The sequence below is a fragment of the Alosa alosa genome, chromosome 6, assembly GCF_017589495.1.
Source record: "Alosa alosa isolate M-15738 ecotype Scorff River chromosome 6, AALO_Geno_1.1, whole genome shotgun sequence".
In the NCBI taxonomy this organism is placed as follows: Eukaryota; Metazoa; Chordata; class Actinopteri; order Clupeiformes; family Clupeidae; genus Alosa; species Alosa alosa.
In genome coordinates, this window is record NC_063194.1 from 22,733,406 (window position 1) to 22,748,401 (window position 14,996).

Consider the following 14,996-nt stretch of genomic DNA (forward strand, 5'->3'; position numbering starts at 1 on the left):
ATCTGGTTCGCCCTGTCGGGACTTATTTTCCCAATAATGACCGGCGTTCTATACATTATCCCTTACTTGTGGATGTGATTCCATTTTAAACTCGAATTCATGTTGTGATGTAGGTGCTATGTTAAAAGTTAGCCTCCTATACAACTTGGATGTTATGTGCACTAGACTAATTGCTTTCAGCATTTCTGGTGCGCCATTTTGTGTGGAATATTGGTGTGGTAGAGGATGCTGGTATCATAATCAAACACAACCCATGTAAATTACTAATACAGTTTCTAGGATAAAATAATCAATACTTTCTTTGTTTGGTGGTCAAAGTTAAAAGAGTGGAAAAGGCAAGTAAATGACGGAACTTCATAATTTTTCAATAGCCTATCGGGCAGTAGAAGTTTTGTAGCCCGACAGGAAAAGTTGACAGCCCCAAGATTTGGCAAGCCCTAAAGCGAGCGATCGAGAGAGTGAGAGTGAGAGAGAGAGAGAGAGAGAGAGAGAGAGAGAGAGCGAGCAAGCTGGAGAATCTAGGGTGTAATGGTTACCTGTGGCGCTGGGTGGGTAAGCGGTTCTCCTCTGTTAGGCATTGAGGGGAGCACAGAGAAAGTAGCCGCACAGCCGTCTGCATGTAAAGGAGTCACGTCCTTATCAGCAAGTGGAACGGATCAGGCCTGAAGCGCTCTGCTCTTGCTATTAGAGAGAGAGAGAGAGTATGTGTGTGTGTGTGTGTGTGTGTGTGGTGTCTGCATGCAAACCCAAATGAAAGCCTCAGGCAATGGAAAGCCATTTGTGTTTGGAGCAGAGTTCGGCATTCCTATCAACTTTAGTTTAACACGCGGCTCTCGCTTGCTCCATCACTTGCTCTCTCGCTGTCCCTCTCTCTGACAAACACAGAGACATGTGCCTTGGAACACACACACACACACACACACACACACACACACACACCGACAACCCACATGCCCACTTATCTGCCACTGTGTGCAGACGTCCGGAGATCAAAGGTTTTACAGATGGTTTAACGAGCCGTTAGAACTGCAGCAGCAGGAGGCCGCCACACACACACACACACACACACACACACACACAGACACAGACACCTGAGACACCAGAAAGGGAAGGAGGAGGGGGGGTTGGCAGTGGAAAGGTGCTCCTTAAGGAAAGAGACTGGAGGGGAGGATGATGGTGTGGCAAGAGTGACGGCTAAAAAGAGGAACAAATTTAACACGGCAAAAAAGGAGAGAGGAATCAGACTCAAGAAAGTTCCATCATGAAGTGATCACTCTCTCACTCCTTCACTCACTCCCTCTCCTTCCCTCGCTCACCCATACATTACTGCTAGACCGTAGCCTCAAACCTGCAAGACAAAATGCCTCCATGCAGCCCCACAGCTACTGGTGCAGTGAGAGGGAGGGATAGCATGAGGAAGTGGGCGCTCAAGGCCTGAGAAATGAAAGTGACAGCGTGAGAGAGGCAGGGAGAAGGTCAAATGAAGTCTGCCTCCTTTTAATTAAGCAACAAAAAGGGCTTTAAAAATTAAAAAGCCAGCTTCGCAGCGACAAAATGAGCTTGCAAGCATGCCAGCAGTCCTCACCAACTCTCGCTCGCTCGCTCGCTCGCTCTCTCTCTCTCTCTCTCTCTCTCTCACACACACACACAACTCTATGGCTGCTGTTTCCTTCTTTCTTTCTTTGGAGTGAATGAAGCTAAGTGTCATACACTCGCACTGGAGCTGAGGGCAAAGGGAAACCAGCAGCTGCCTCTCCCAACACTTGCTTGACTGTCTTCTGTGTATCACATGTGCTCTGTGTGTGTGTGTGTGTGTGTGTGTGTGTGTGTGTGTGTGTGTGTATGTGTGTGTGTGTGTGTGAGTGCTGGCTGTTTCGTCGGCGTGCTGTGACTGACAGGCAGGCTCCTGCCAGCTGTGCCGAAGGCCTCTGGTAGCTCCCTCTCACGCGTGGCCAGGAGAGAGGATGGACAGGGGCCAGAGAGACGTGCGGCAGAGACAGAACAGAGGGGGACACAGAGCTTGGCAGGAATGACAGACAGACAGACAGACTGACAACCAGGCAAAGCCAGCCCACAGAACCGTGCATTCTGGATGTTACCATGTTGGAACCTGCTGAGTGGAAAGACTAAAGCTTCCATTTCCATTGTTTGTCACAGTTAATAGGTCACTTAGGGTGTGATGACTACGCCTAAATTAGATACTGGAACTTAGGCATTCCCAGTCCAGAGTGTGTACGTAGTGTGTTTGTACACTGGAGTACATGTGGACCCATATTATTTCAGCAGTTACTTTTCTCTTGCTTATTACAAAGCTGGTCAAATCAAGGGGGAGGCATTTGCTCACTGCGGGACGTTCCATGATAATTGTGTTTGTGGACATGAAGACTAATGTTAATCATGACTTTAATTATAATGGCACACCACAGAGTTTTCCTGTTATTTTCACAGGGGTAACATAAACACAAACGATGGAACGATGGAAAGGTCAACACGTCGAGTAGCCAGTAAGTCTACGCAGCAAAGCTAAGAATTTCATTATCTTACAGTTTACAAATTAACACAAATTATTCACGCTGCAATTACATGGCAAACTATACCTGACAAAACCTGTGGTCATCCTCTGAATTCTGCAAGTATGAAGTTTTTTCCCCATGACTATTCATTGACAGGCTATGGTCAGGACAGTCAGTCAAGTTGGGAACCGAAACTGAGTTGCAAGTACCAGATCCCGATAAAATGTTTTTAATAATTTCAGTTCGGCTTATTGGTAACTAACATGATAACCCTTATTACCGTTAACTAGGGCTGGGCGATAAAACAATATACCGCATTCTAAAACTGATAGTTCCGGTCCTTGACTGTGATTGGCTGAAACGTTCGATACCGTTGTAAAATGCAGCATAAACATACTCCTTGACCGCATTTCGTTCTATATTACTGCGCTATCATAACTTGATACAAAAGTTAAAGTAGCTGCGTCTCGACATTGCAAGTCCATAGGTTACACTGATTCTACAACAGCTATGGGGGGTCCGCTAGCGCTTCGTGCCTAACAACGCCCCTTAGCTGTTGTAGAATCAGTGTGACCCATAACTGTCAACACTCCCGTTTTTCCCGGGTTTCTCCCGTATTTCAAGGTCATCTCCCAGCACCCTCCCGTTTTGTTATTTCTCCCAGAAAACTCCCGTAATTTGCATGGCCATCAAACTTCATTTTAAAATCATTGATCCATTCAGGTTGCCAGTTTGTGCATGAAATACAGCCTACACATACACGATCACTTAGTTTCACTTTCAACCGTTTTGTCATAGGCTAAAACCTGGCAAACCAAAACCCAAATAAGGAAGCGGGTGCCGACTGCCCAGCCTGAGTCTCGTCGTAAGCAAGCGGGCTAGTTGAGTGGCCTACTCCAGAACTAGCTGTTGTGAAATTGTTGGGAATTTAATTGATTAACACATCACATAAACTGTTATTGAGTGTTGTTGATACACTGAACTTGTGCCCTCGGAACCAAATCTGACAGCAAGCAGCTTTGGAGTTTTGGAAGTAGACTGCAGGCAGGCAGCTGGCGGATAGGCTACATAACTGGCATGCGTAAGGTAATGGTAAGGTAAAAGCAACGACCGAAACACAGATCCGGTATAAACACTGACCCCCCAGCCCCCCCCCCCCAAAACAAAAAATCTCCCGTTTTTGGAAAGCTAAATGTTGACAGGTATGGTGTAACCTATGGACTTGAGTGGCTTATTGCTTAAATAGACATGTAATCGATATCAATAAATAAATACGTTCGATAGAACATTCGATAATTAAATGTGTCAAATGGCCGGTTATGTTGTTCAGATATACGGCCCAACCGCTTCAAATCCGCAGAACGTGCGGACTTACGTGTAGGTCTGAAAGCAGCTAATGTAGGCGAGATGTGACCTTTGACATTTTTTGAGATGCTCCAGTGTGACATTTTAAGTGTGGTAATCCAGTAGTAAAAACATATTCCAATGCCACGGGCTCCTGTGATTTACACACACACACACAGCTTGCAAACAGCCAAACCCACAGGACAGCACACACAACCACACACTCACACACACACACATCTAAACACAGTCCTACAGAGGCAATGTATTGTCTTTTTTTGTTGCTTTTGTTTTTTAATCACAACTGATCCCAGCTGACCTCTCTGTTTTGCCACTGTTCTTGTCAGACTGGCTGAAAGTTTGCCCTCCCTAAAAACCTCCCCGCACCCCACTGCCCTTCAGGGCATAACACTCACACGCTTAACAGGAGAGCGAGCAAAGTATACGATACAGGATGGCACTGGGCCAAGCGCTGGATGAAGAAGTCCCCACTACTGGAGAGAAGATAACAGCAGGAGGAAAGGGCAGGAGAGAACGAGGGAGCGAGAAAGAGGGAGGGAGATAGAGAGAGGAGAAGAACAGAGAGGAAAGGAGAGAGAGTTAAGCGGTGAGAACACCGAGGCGAAGGAGGGGAGCCGTAATTGGGAGCCGCGTTGCAATCAATAGCAACACCACAGTCTGGAGGATCAGGCCCCAACGCCTCAAACCCAGGGTCCCCAAACACCAGCACACTGGCCACAGAGAGAGGGAGACAGAAAGAGAAAGAAAGAGAGGGGGGAGAAAGAGAGAGGGGGAGGGAGAGAGAGGGGAAGGAGAGTCAGACACAGAGCGGTGGAAGGCGGGGAGAGGGTGAAAGGGAGAGAATGCGGGAGAAAGAGAGGAAGAGGTGGCAAGAGCAAGAAAGAGAGTAGGCAATTTCACAACGCTATGAACTATCGATTTCACCATCACAATCCTCCTTCTCCTCCCCATCCTTCCACCTCCCATTCCCTTACTCTCAACTACAAGCTTGCACACACACACACACACACACACACACACTTTAAACCCTCAGCCTGCATTTTATCTGTCCTCTGTAAAATGCTCTCTCCATTCAGTCCATGCCTATAAACACAATCATATCTCCTGCAGGCCTGTGGCGGAGGGCTGGAGTCTCCCCAACGTGTCTCTACCTGCCCGGGGCCCAATCTCCATGGGCTTCTCCCATTGATGCCAGGATAGCTTAGACACTCAGGATGCCAGTTCAGATAATGAGTGAGATTCCTGCCACACCACATAGAGCACCAACCATTCACCAACATGTGCATGTGCAGACAAACAAACACATAATTTTCTAACTAGCCTCCTCAGACTGGGTTGAAATATCTGCAGCATTGTTGGCAACAACTCCAGTCTATGACTGGAGCGAGACAGATATAAGGAAGGACAGGAGAGTAAAAGATAGACTGCTGTGGGGGCTGTGTTGGGGTAGTTTGGTGTGCGGGCTGTGTTGGGGTAGTTTGGTGTGCAGGCACACACACACACACAGACACACAGGAGCAAGTCCATACCTCACCTACAGTAGCAGTAGCCCACCTGAATCCAGCTGGAATGGGACAAAGTGTAAGGCAATCAATGGTCAAGATAAGGTCTTGCTAGACTATTTGCTTATAAGAGCCCATGTGTGTGTGTGTGTGTGTGTGTGTGTGTGTGTGTGTGTGTGTGTGTGTGTGATGAGAGAGTCTGGCTGGTAGTTGTCTTGTTATGATATTAACTATTCTAATCAGTAGTGGGTGGAAGTGTGTGTGTGTGTTGTCTTTGGTGTGATGTTAAGGCTGCAGGAAATCCCGAATGTTTGCAACTGAAAGGGAAATCTGGCTCCAAAGTGCAATCAGCCGTTTTATTTGTTTGATTGTTTGTTTTTAATGGGATGAAAAAGTCCAGAAAATGACCTGTTTTTTCTTGCCTTATTGGTCCTTAGGGCATTTTAAGTGGATTGCTGAATAGACGTTAGGTAAGCTATTGTGTTCGTTTAAGGGCTCCATGGGGTATCAGTTAGCATATTCACAGACTGACTATGAAAATCAATATGTGGCCCAAGCTCATGTTTATTCATACAGAAATAATCTATTAAATCTTATACTCCATTCAGCTTTTAAAATAGGAAATAATCACATTATCTACGGTACATGTAATTATTATGTAAGGTGCATACAGACTCTAACAAAGGATGTTAATGGCACATTGAAAGGTGTATAAACCAGTCATTTTGGTTTTGTTTACAATGTGAGAATTTAGTCTGCCTTTGTGGATAAAGTATATTACTGCAAATTCACTTGCAATTAATCACATGAAAAATAAAAGTATTATTCTTTTTTTCACCAGCCAAGGGGTAAAACTCCTGCTTCTGTACTGCTAAGCAATTTTGTACGTTATTGTTCCATGAACTTAAGCTTTTAGAGTGTAGTGTAAAAGTTCTTCTCTTATGCATGCAAATCTCGTCTCACACTGCATGTGTTTTCCTTGACGTGAAAGGCAAACACAGATCTAGCGTGTAAACAGCAGGTTTAAGAAGGCCATGGACTGTGGACTGGTTTCTCTGTGAGGGAGTGTGAGGTGCATTCTGATGGCGGGCCCTCTTCCCTGTTACTGAGCACGGGGGAAAAGGGAGGAATTGAGAGAACTGAAAATGACTCCACAGGAATGGAAAGACCATAACACACACACTGGACCGAAAAACAATATCATCTGCCAGGCCTTAACAGCAGACTACGGTGTGGAGGCAGACATGTTCCAAATCCCAATCCATATTTCAATTTCCCCTCCTCTCATGCAAACTAATTCAACCCTTCTTGCCATCTCTCTACAGCAAAACCGCAATCAGCAGACAAGAAATGAGTGCGCACACACACACACACACACACACACAGATCCCATTAGCCCACGCTCACATCCGTTCCAGAGCGGCAAAGAGGAAGCAGTGTGCGAGGTGATCATGTGCACCTCCATGTGAACTGCACCACTGTCAGCGCTCTCCACAGGCTCACAGGCCAGGTGCCGGCCACATAAAGCATCACCGGAGCAGAACACACCCACACATCCACCTCAGCAGCTCCTCACAGCGCCAGGTGAGCTGGAGCAGGGGAGGTGAAGGTGTGTGTGTGGGGGGAGCAGTGCAGCATGGCACGGCCAACCGATCTTAGCAGCTCCTTTATCTAAGTCATCCCAGATCTTTGCAGTGACAGAGAAGGATCACCTGTAGATGGAGCATCTGCATTGTAGCAGAATGGAAGAAAAAAAGTCAGAAGAAAAGAAGACCATATCCAAAAGTTTGACTGACAACATCAGAATAGGCCTTTGCAGGTAAACCTTGGATGTGCCAAAGGAGTGCCAAAGAAAGTGTTGTCAGACACTCTCCACACTCCATCATTTTCAAAACCACAAGCCAAACATGGAAAGATATCCACTCGATCATGGTCATAAAGCTGCTGTTTTTTGGCGTGTGCCATTGGACTCATCCAGCTATTCACTTCCATTCACAATCGCCTTCATGGCTGCATCCAAGCCTGTCCTTATCACTGCTGTTCCCCTACAAAACCGCACATAGATCCACCTGCCAGGCCAGACTCCTGCCACCACTCCCCCTTGAGAAACAGGGGACTGGGGCTTTTGTTCCCCCTTCTAAAGAGCTCAAGGCCTGGCTCGGGCAGCTCAGACCCAGACGTGGCAGTGGAGCGGAGCAGGGAGTCGTTTATTACCGACACGTCACCGATGCCTTCTTTGAGTCTTCCACACAGGGCAGTGGCAAAGCTTTTGCCGGGGGCTGTTTACCTGCCAAACTTCCTTCCTGTGTTTTGAGCTATTCAATTTACAAATTGTTGTTTTTGCAGCAAGAAAACTGTGGCTTGACCTTTCCAAGATGAATATAAATTGTTATCTATTAAACTTTTGCACTGCGTGCCTGTGTGGGTAACAGGGGAGGGGAACGCAATCAGCACAATGCAGGCCACAGTGCATCTTAGCCAAACAGTTATGGAACGTTTCAAAATGTTACTCACTTGTTAGCCAAAAATGTCCAATTAAATCCACCAATAAGGGGGAAAAGACCATGATGGCCGATCTCTCAAAAACTGTAACAGTATCTAAATATTTCAGTTCATTTGCTCCAAGTCCAGGCTGGTAAATTAGCGCAGCAGATTATCATCACGGGTAATTTTATGAGGGCTCGGGGTGTGTTTTAAATGGAGCTACACACTAATTGATGGATTGCTTTATTTTGAAGGAGTGGGAGGCGAGTGTGTGTGTGTGTGTGTGTGTTTAGATTTGAACACTTTCAGCAAGACAGCAAAGTGATGGAGGATATTTTGTGAGCTCCTCATCGGTTCAACAGAACATTACTGAGTCATCACATGCATACACACACACACACACACACACACACACACACACACACACACACACACACACACACACACACACACACACTTTTAGAGTGAGAGAGAGAGAAGTACAAATCTGCTCAGCTGGCAGTGAGCTCCTGTCAGAAAAGCTGACTCAAACCCAGATAACTGGAGGCAAAACTTTACTCTATGCTTGATCTCTCTAGAAGTTGAAAAAGTCTCTCAATAACACACATTCAGGTGGAAACACTTCACCACAGCCCAATCTACAGCCTTTCTTTCTTTCTTTCATTAGGCAGTGACAGCAAATTATGAGCTAAAATCACAGCTTGTATTAATTTACACATTTCGCAAGCAATTTTCTCCGAACCAACTTCCAGTGTAGCATGGGTATACATTTAATCAATTTGTGTGTTGCAGTGCTGATGATTTGGTGCTGTTATGACCTTGCTTTGTACTACCTCTACAGAGCATACCTACCAACCAACTCCTTTTCTGACAATCTAAAAAATATAGTCTAATGGTATAAGCACTGATACTGAAACATTATCAATCATTTAAGAAGGGTATTAAGGCCGGCTTTACACGACAACGCTCCCGGGTGAAACCGACAAAATATTTTATCAGATGTGCCTTTCGTTTAGACGGCGACAGCGTTTTTGGGGCTTAAAAACGCAAAAAAAATGAACCCACCCTCCGGAGTGGAAATCTTAAAGACGCGCCACCGTTGCGTTCCCGTCTAAAGGGTTGAAAACGCAAAAGTGTGCTCTGAGCTGCTCACGCTGGCTATCCTCGCATACGCGTTGACGTCATATCCATGTGCAGTACAGCCAAACAACAAGAAACATGTCGGATTATTTCCATCAGTCGGACATTCAAGTTGCCTTAGCTGCTTTGATAGCTATTCTTCGCCATATTTTGGTTTTCGACTGTGGGCTATTTCGCGCTACTACGGAGAGAAGTAGAAGGAAGTTTCAACGCATGCGCGCGCTCTTGGTGTTGTTGTATGGCAGCTTCACAGTACCACCTAGCCACCTAGCATGCATAGTACATCAAATTTCACACACTTTTGCGTCACTGTGTGCATGCAGATTTCCACCCAAAGACGCTCGTCTAAACGCAAAATAAAAAGTGGGAACGCAACGCCACATTTGCGGATTGTGTTCAGATCGTTGTCGTGTAAAGCTAGCCTAAAAATACATTCACTTTTAACAAGCTAAAACGTACACGTATCACAGTAGTTATTCGAACATTAGACTTAATATAAAACTGAATCTTCAGGCTAAAGTAAGCTGTGTAGCCAATGTTATTTGCACTATTACCAAACTTGTGGGTGAACAAGTACACATGCTTGTGCTGTTATAATAGAAAGTTCAAAGCAAGTTTCTCCAGGCAGGGTATGACCTCACCAAATGGCTGCCTACATATCACTTTCCAATACGGGAATGACAGACAGGATCAGGGTTTGCATTAGCCTGACAGATACCATCTAGATGGGTGTTGCATAAATTCAAAAGGGTGTCAGCTGAAATGTAAACTGAATTTGTTTGGGGGTTGTTGTTTTTTCAAAACGTTAGGTTGGTTACATCAAAACCAGGTAGAATGGCTAGCGCCACCACTTCTCAATGAGACGTGGTCTGGGAACCAAACGTTCATTTTCTCGTATTTGAAAAAAATGCCCAGATCCGTTTATTGGGTGCCACGGATGTCTATCAAATGCGTCTGTGCATAGCTCATCATCGTCTTGCTTTCCCCCCTGTTCTGTGATTGGTTCCCTATCTCAGGCAAAAATTTGCTCCATGGTCTCCAGGCTGCCTTAGCAGCGTGAATCAAATCGCGCGCAAGGCAGCATGGGAACACCCAGGCTAAAAACCAGGTTTAAAATGAGTTCATACATTCAGGTAAAAGCAAATAAATGTATGGGCCTGAAGTTATCAAGAAATGTTGAAGCTGTTAGGCCTATATCACCGTCTACCATATTTTCAAATCTTTAACAGCCCGGTGCACAAATAAATTCTGGCACAGTGTCTGAGATCCCTGTACATTATGTAGAAGTATGCAAATGGAACTCTTGCCTTGAATATGCACAGTAGCCACAGTTTGGGTCCTCAATTTGTCCATTATCAAACTGCACAATACCAGTTAAACAGCAGATCAGCTATTAACAGATTACACTATACAGATGAGCACTATACCCACACACGATTGCACCTGTTTGCTTACTTATCCCTGTTAGTAATGTCCAGACAAAGCCTGGTTCAGAAAAAAAACAGGTGTCAGGAGGACTGGCCCAACACACACAGACATTTCATTTAGGTCTGTCTGTCTGTCTGTCTGTCTGTCTGTCTGTCTGTGTGTGTGTGTGTGTCTCTCTCTCTCTCTCTCTGAAAGAAGGGATAGGGTTTATTGTTAAGTGCAGAGAGCAGGTGTAGAACAGGTGCCTCAGAGGGCTGTAGACTGAAGAGAAAGTGTTGAAAGCAAGGCTATTAAAGCCATACTGTACGTTAGAATCAAACTCCTTACAGAGCATGGGAACCTGTAGAATGTGAGCAAACTGTAGAATGTGAGCAAACACAGCCTAAAAAAGCTTCAGTTACCCATGCTTGCAATCAAGTTAGTTACTGTTTACAGTTCATCAATAGAAGAAGTTATTTAAATCTGATCACTTTGAGCGCACCTATTCTAACCTAAAGGGTTAATATTTGGTGTTCTGGGTGGTTAAGATTTCACCCACACTTGTTTGAGTCCTTATTTAAAGCTTATTTTCAAATGGAAATTTCTTGAGGCAAGACAGCAGATGGAGAGCCAAAGCACCCACTTTTCATGACATATGTCCCTGGTTCACGTTTACATGCATATTTCACGGAACCAACGCATAATTGTCCTACTTTCTCCTAGTTAAACGATCAGTCTTCTGCAATGCAGTACCCTTTCGGCCCGTTTCTTCGCAATCTCGATGGAGCACAAACTGGCAAGGAGCACGCACTGGCAAAGAGCACCCCTGCAGCGCTGCACTGCGCATGCAAAAATAAAACGCCACTATTTAGCAGGATACACAGAGGCCAATGTCTACGCATGCGCTTTGGGCTTACTTCTTGAAGAGAAAGCGATGGAGTATGGTTCTTTATTTGGCAATGGGCATATTCCTGACGCAAAGGCCTCTTTACAAAGACTTGATCCAACATTGATTCTACCCAAATCAGTGTCTCCACACAGACATGCTATCAATTCATTACATCACAGACAGACAGATACAAGTCAGCAATATCGTTCGCATGTACCTGCAAATTATGGTTTAATAATCCATGTTTTACCTAAAGTGTACAGCATATCTTGTCGTAGGCCAAATAGAAGGGGTGTGCAGGACTACAGCACTGATCCAGCCTCAGTCACAAAACCATGCTAGCATAGCTGGCTAACAAAACAATACAAACATTCCAACGACTAGGCTAACTCGCTTTTCAAGCATGTGCGGAACTCAGGTTTAGTGTAGGCTATAGGCCTGAGTTAATCCTACTTTAAAACCTTGTAGGTTTGCTGACTGACTAACCGGCTAACGTGGTAGAAGAATGCTTTGTGATAGCAATCATGTTTGAACCACAGGAATATCATGCAACTTCGCAGGATTAAGTTAGCCACGTATTTGTGGTAACAGTTAGCTAGGCAGTTAGCTAGCTATAACATGAAGCCTTACAGCTGGCAAAACAAGAAACTGACGTTAGCTGATGATCGCCAGCTAATATTTGCTAAACCCTAAACTTGCTAACGTTACCGAGCCATTGATCCAATCATTGAAAGCTAATGCTCTCTATGAGCCGTATACTAGGGATTGAAAAGCTTTCATGTAAACGGCGAACTACCTAAACAATCTTTGTAGACAATTCAATCGAAGCTACCAGATGGACATCTCGTAAACTGAACTCTACCATAACAGAGCCCACCTTTGCTTGGTTTTGAAGAGTTCGTGAAAGATAGCTACTGCGCAAACACTCACACAGACAACACTACCGCCAAAGTAACTAGAAACACGAACCTATACACATAATAAAGGTAGAATTAAACAGCAACTAAATTCTTTAAACTCACCTCTCCTTGGTTTTTCCTTCGACCGGATCGGAGTTTTTCCCCAGTGCTCTTCACGTCCGGGTTATGGCTATGACGCAAACGTTAGCACGCGCATTCTCTCAATTGTCAACTAACTTGGGTTGGTTGGAAGCTAGTTGACCAGCCGAGACTTCACTTCACTAAAGAGCATCGCTCTAGATGACAAACTGTGAAACACAGTCCACATAAAGCATGGTTCATACGGAGTACAAACAAATATGTGTGTACTATAGCCTGTGTAACTCCTATACATTGCATAACATAGCCTACATTACATAACATGAAGCGTCTCACATCTGGGAACTCAGCTGGGCATATGGACTTCGGCCACCCCGTAGGCTACTTATCACTGTAGCCTAATGCATTTTCTGTATGAATAGTAATGACTTGTCCTTACGAAAAATAACTAGTTGCTCTCATAAGTTTACATACCCTATACATAAAGTTGACTAAAAAGAGGAATAAAACATAATCTTTTGGAAATTGATCTTAATGCCTTAATTAAACAAATGAGCAAAAATCCAACCTTTACCAATTTTCTTTGTGAATGAATAATGTAGCCTATCGTAAATAAATAAATGTTTTTCCTTAAAATACAGAGGCGATAAGTACATACAGGCAGGCATATTTTTATTTTTAAAGACCAGTTATTTCATTATTTGGATCCAGGATACTATGCATTCTGATAAAGTTCCCTTGGCCTTTGGATTTAAAATAGCCCCACATCATCACATACCCATATCTCACGATTGGCATGGGGTACTTTACATAAGATCATCTCTCAGTGCAAATCAAACCAGCTATTAGGCTAACTGAAATAAAATCATGCCAATTTCTAGGTATGGTGAAGGGTATGTGATGTGGGGCTATTTTAAAAAACATTTATTTATTTACGATACATTATTCATTCACAAAGAAAATTGGTGTCCTTAAGGTTGGATTTTTCCTCATTTGTTTAATTAAGGCATTAAGATTTCTAAAAGATGATTTTTTATTCCTCTTTTTAGTCAACTTTAGCATGTACAGTACAGGGTATGTAAACTTATGAGTTCAACTGTAGGCTACTGTAAGGCAAGCGTTCTATTGTAGTTCTATGCTGTAGGCCTGCTGTGGGCTATAATAATAATGTTCTGTAATAGGCCTGCCTCTATAATATCCTTATCCTCTATGGTGTTCCTAGGCTAGTCTACAGTCCATGTAGAGGAGAGCGGGGTTGGTTGTCACACTTTTTACTTAAAATTAATTTCTGCCAAAACCACTGCACAAATTCGCTTTCAGGACAGACAGGAAGCCTAATGTGTCAGGTAGGCTACAAATGAAGGGGCCTTGATCTCCTTGAATCAGTCTGTTAAAAAGATGTGGGCTGTCAAATGCACCTTGCACAAATGTGACAAACTACCCCGCAATGGGGTTGGTTGTCCCTATGTTATTCCAAAGGAATAAATGCAAAACCACATAGCCTAGGCCTACATCTTATGTGTTGAGAACATGAACAGGAGACATCAAGTATGTTCTTTTCATTAGTATTTTACAATTTAAGTTGTTTTTTAGACTATTTAGATTAAAACACAAGGTAATACAGTATGGTGATATAATGAAATACTGAAGAGTTCCCCCTCAAAAAAAAATGTGATAACCAACCCCAACTGACGTTGCTAGCTCTTTCGATGGCTAGCAGAATTGACTTTTAGACATGAAAAACAGTTAAAGTTGTCTCACATCAAGGTTATAAGTCTTTCATTTCAAATTCCAACATAGATGACCTCTAAATGAACATTTATGTATTAACGGTTTTGACCAGTGGCTGAGAACTGGCACATGTGACCATCGATATTAGAAAGCTAGATACCGCATTTGGCTCGAGTTCTATTAGGAGGCATATGTAAACGCTGTTGCCATATTGCTGGGGGCAACACGTTTACTGCTATAGCCAACACTTGCCGGCAATCAGATACACCTGTTTGATTTCCAGTCAGAGTCACATGCTCCTCCATTGACCTCCAGTTATTGATTGCCCCCACCAAGATGGCGATCCTATTTACGTACGTTCAGGAGCCCAATGCAGTATCTAGCTTTCAAATATCTATGTGACAACCAGTCCCGCTTTCCCCTACTTCTATAGTAGCCTAGTATATACTATAAATACGAAGGTTCCTACAGGCCTAATATCTACAGCAGTGGTTCTCAAAATGAGCAATCGCCTTGGCATGCACATCAGTCATGGGGTTTTCACATAGATCTCCATTTCTCAAGGTCACCGAGTACTGTCGGTATTTTACCTATAGCTTCAGTTGCTTCAGCCAGCAGCTAATGTAGCCAGGCAGCTACAGCGCTACACTCTGGGGGCATGTAGGCTACATGGAAGCAAACGGACATGCCCCAGAGTGTAGTGCTGGATTTCACCGGATTTCTCCTTTAATCCCCAGTTCCATGCTATCCAAATGTGCGTAAAAAGGGTTGCTTTACAGGAACTGTGTGTTCTAGTGAACTGCAAAAAGTCCCTAGTGTGAAAGGGCCAAATTGTGGGGATCTGCAACCCATAACCAAGGGGTCTGCAAAATAAATTGCTTTAAATTATATAATTGAGTTTTATCATTTAAAAAACTAGATGTACCGCATAGCGGTACAAAATATGACCGCCGCTCAGTCCTGTACA

General features: G+C 44.1%; 1 long non-coding RNA gene across 1 annotated transcript in view; it reads right to left on the minus strand.

Moving 5' to 3' along the window:
- Window positions 1-12,620, minus strand: part of LOC125295967 — a 36,712-nt gene extending 24,092 nt beyond the window's left edge. Inside the window, exon 1 of the long non-coding RNA XR_007193700.1 lies at window positions 12,323-12,620. This is a non-coding gene — a long non-coding RNA (uncharacterized LOC125295967). The remainder of the gene's footprint in view (window positions 1-12,322) is intronic.
- Between the last annotated feature and the right edge of the window lie 2,376 nt (window positions 12,621-14,996).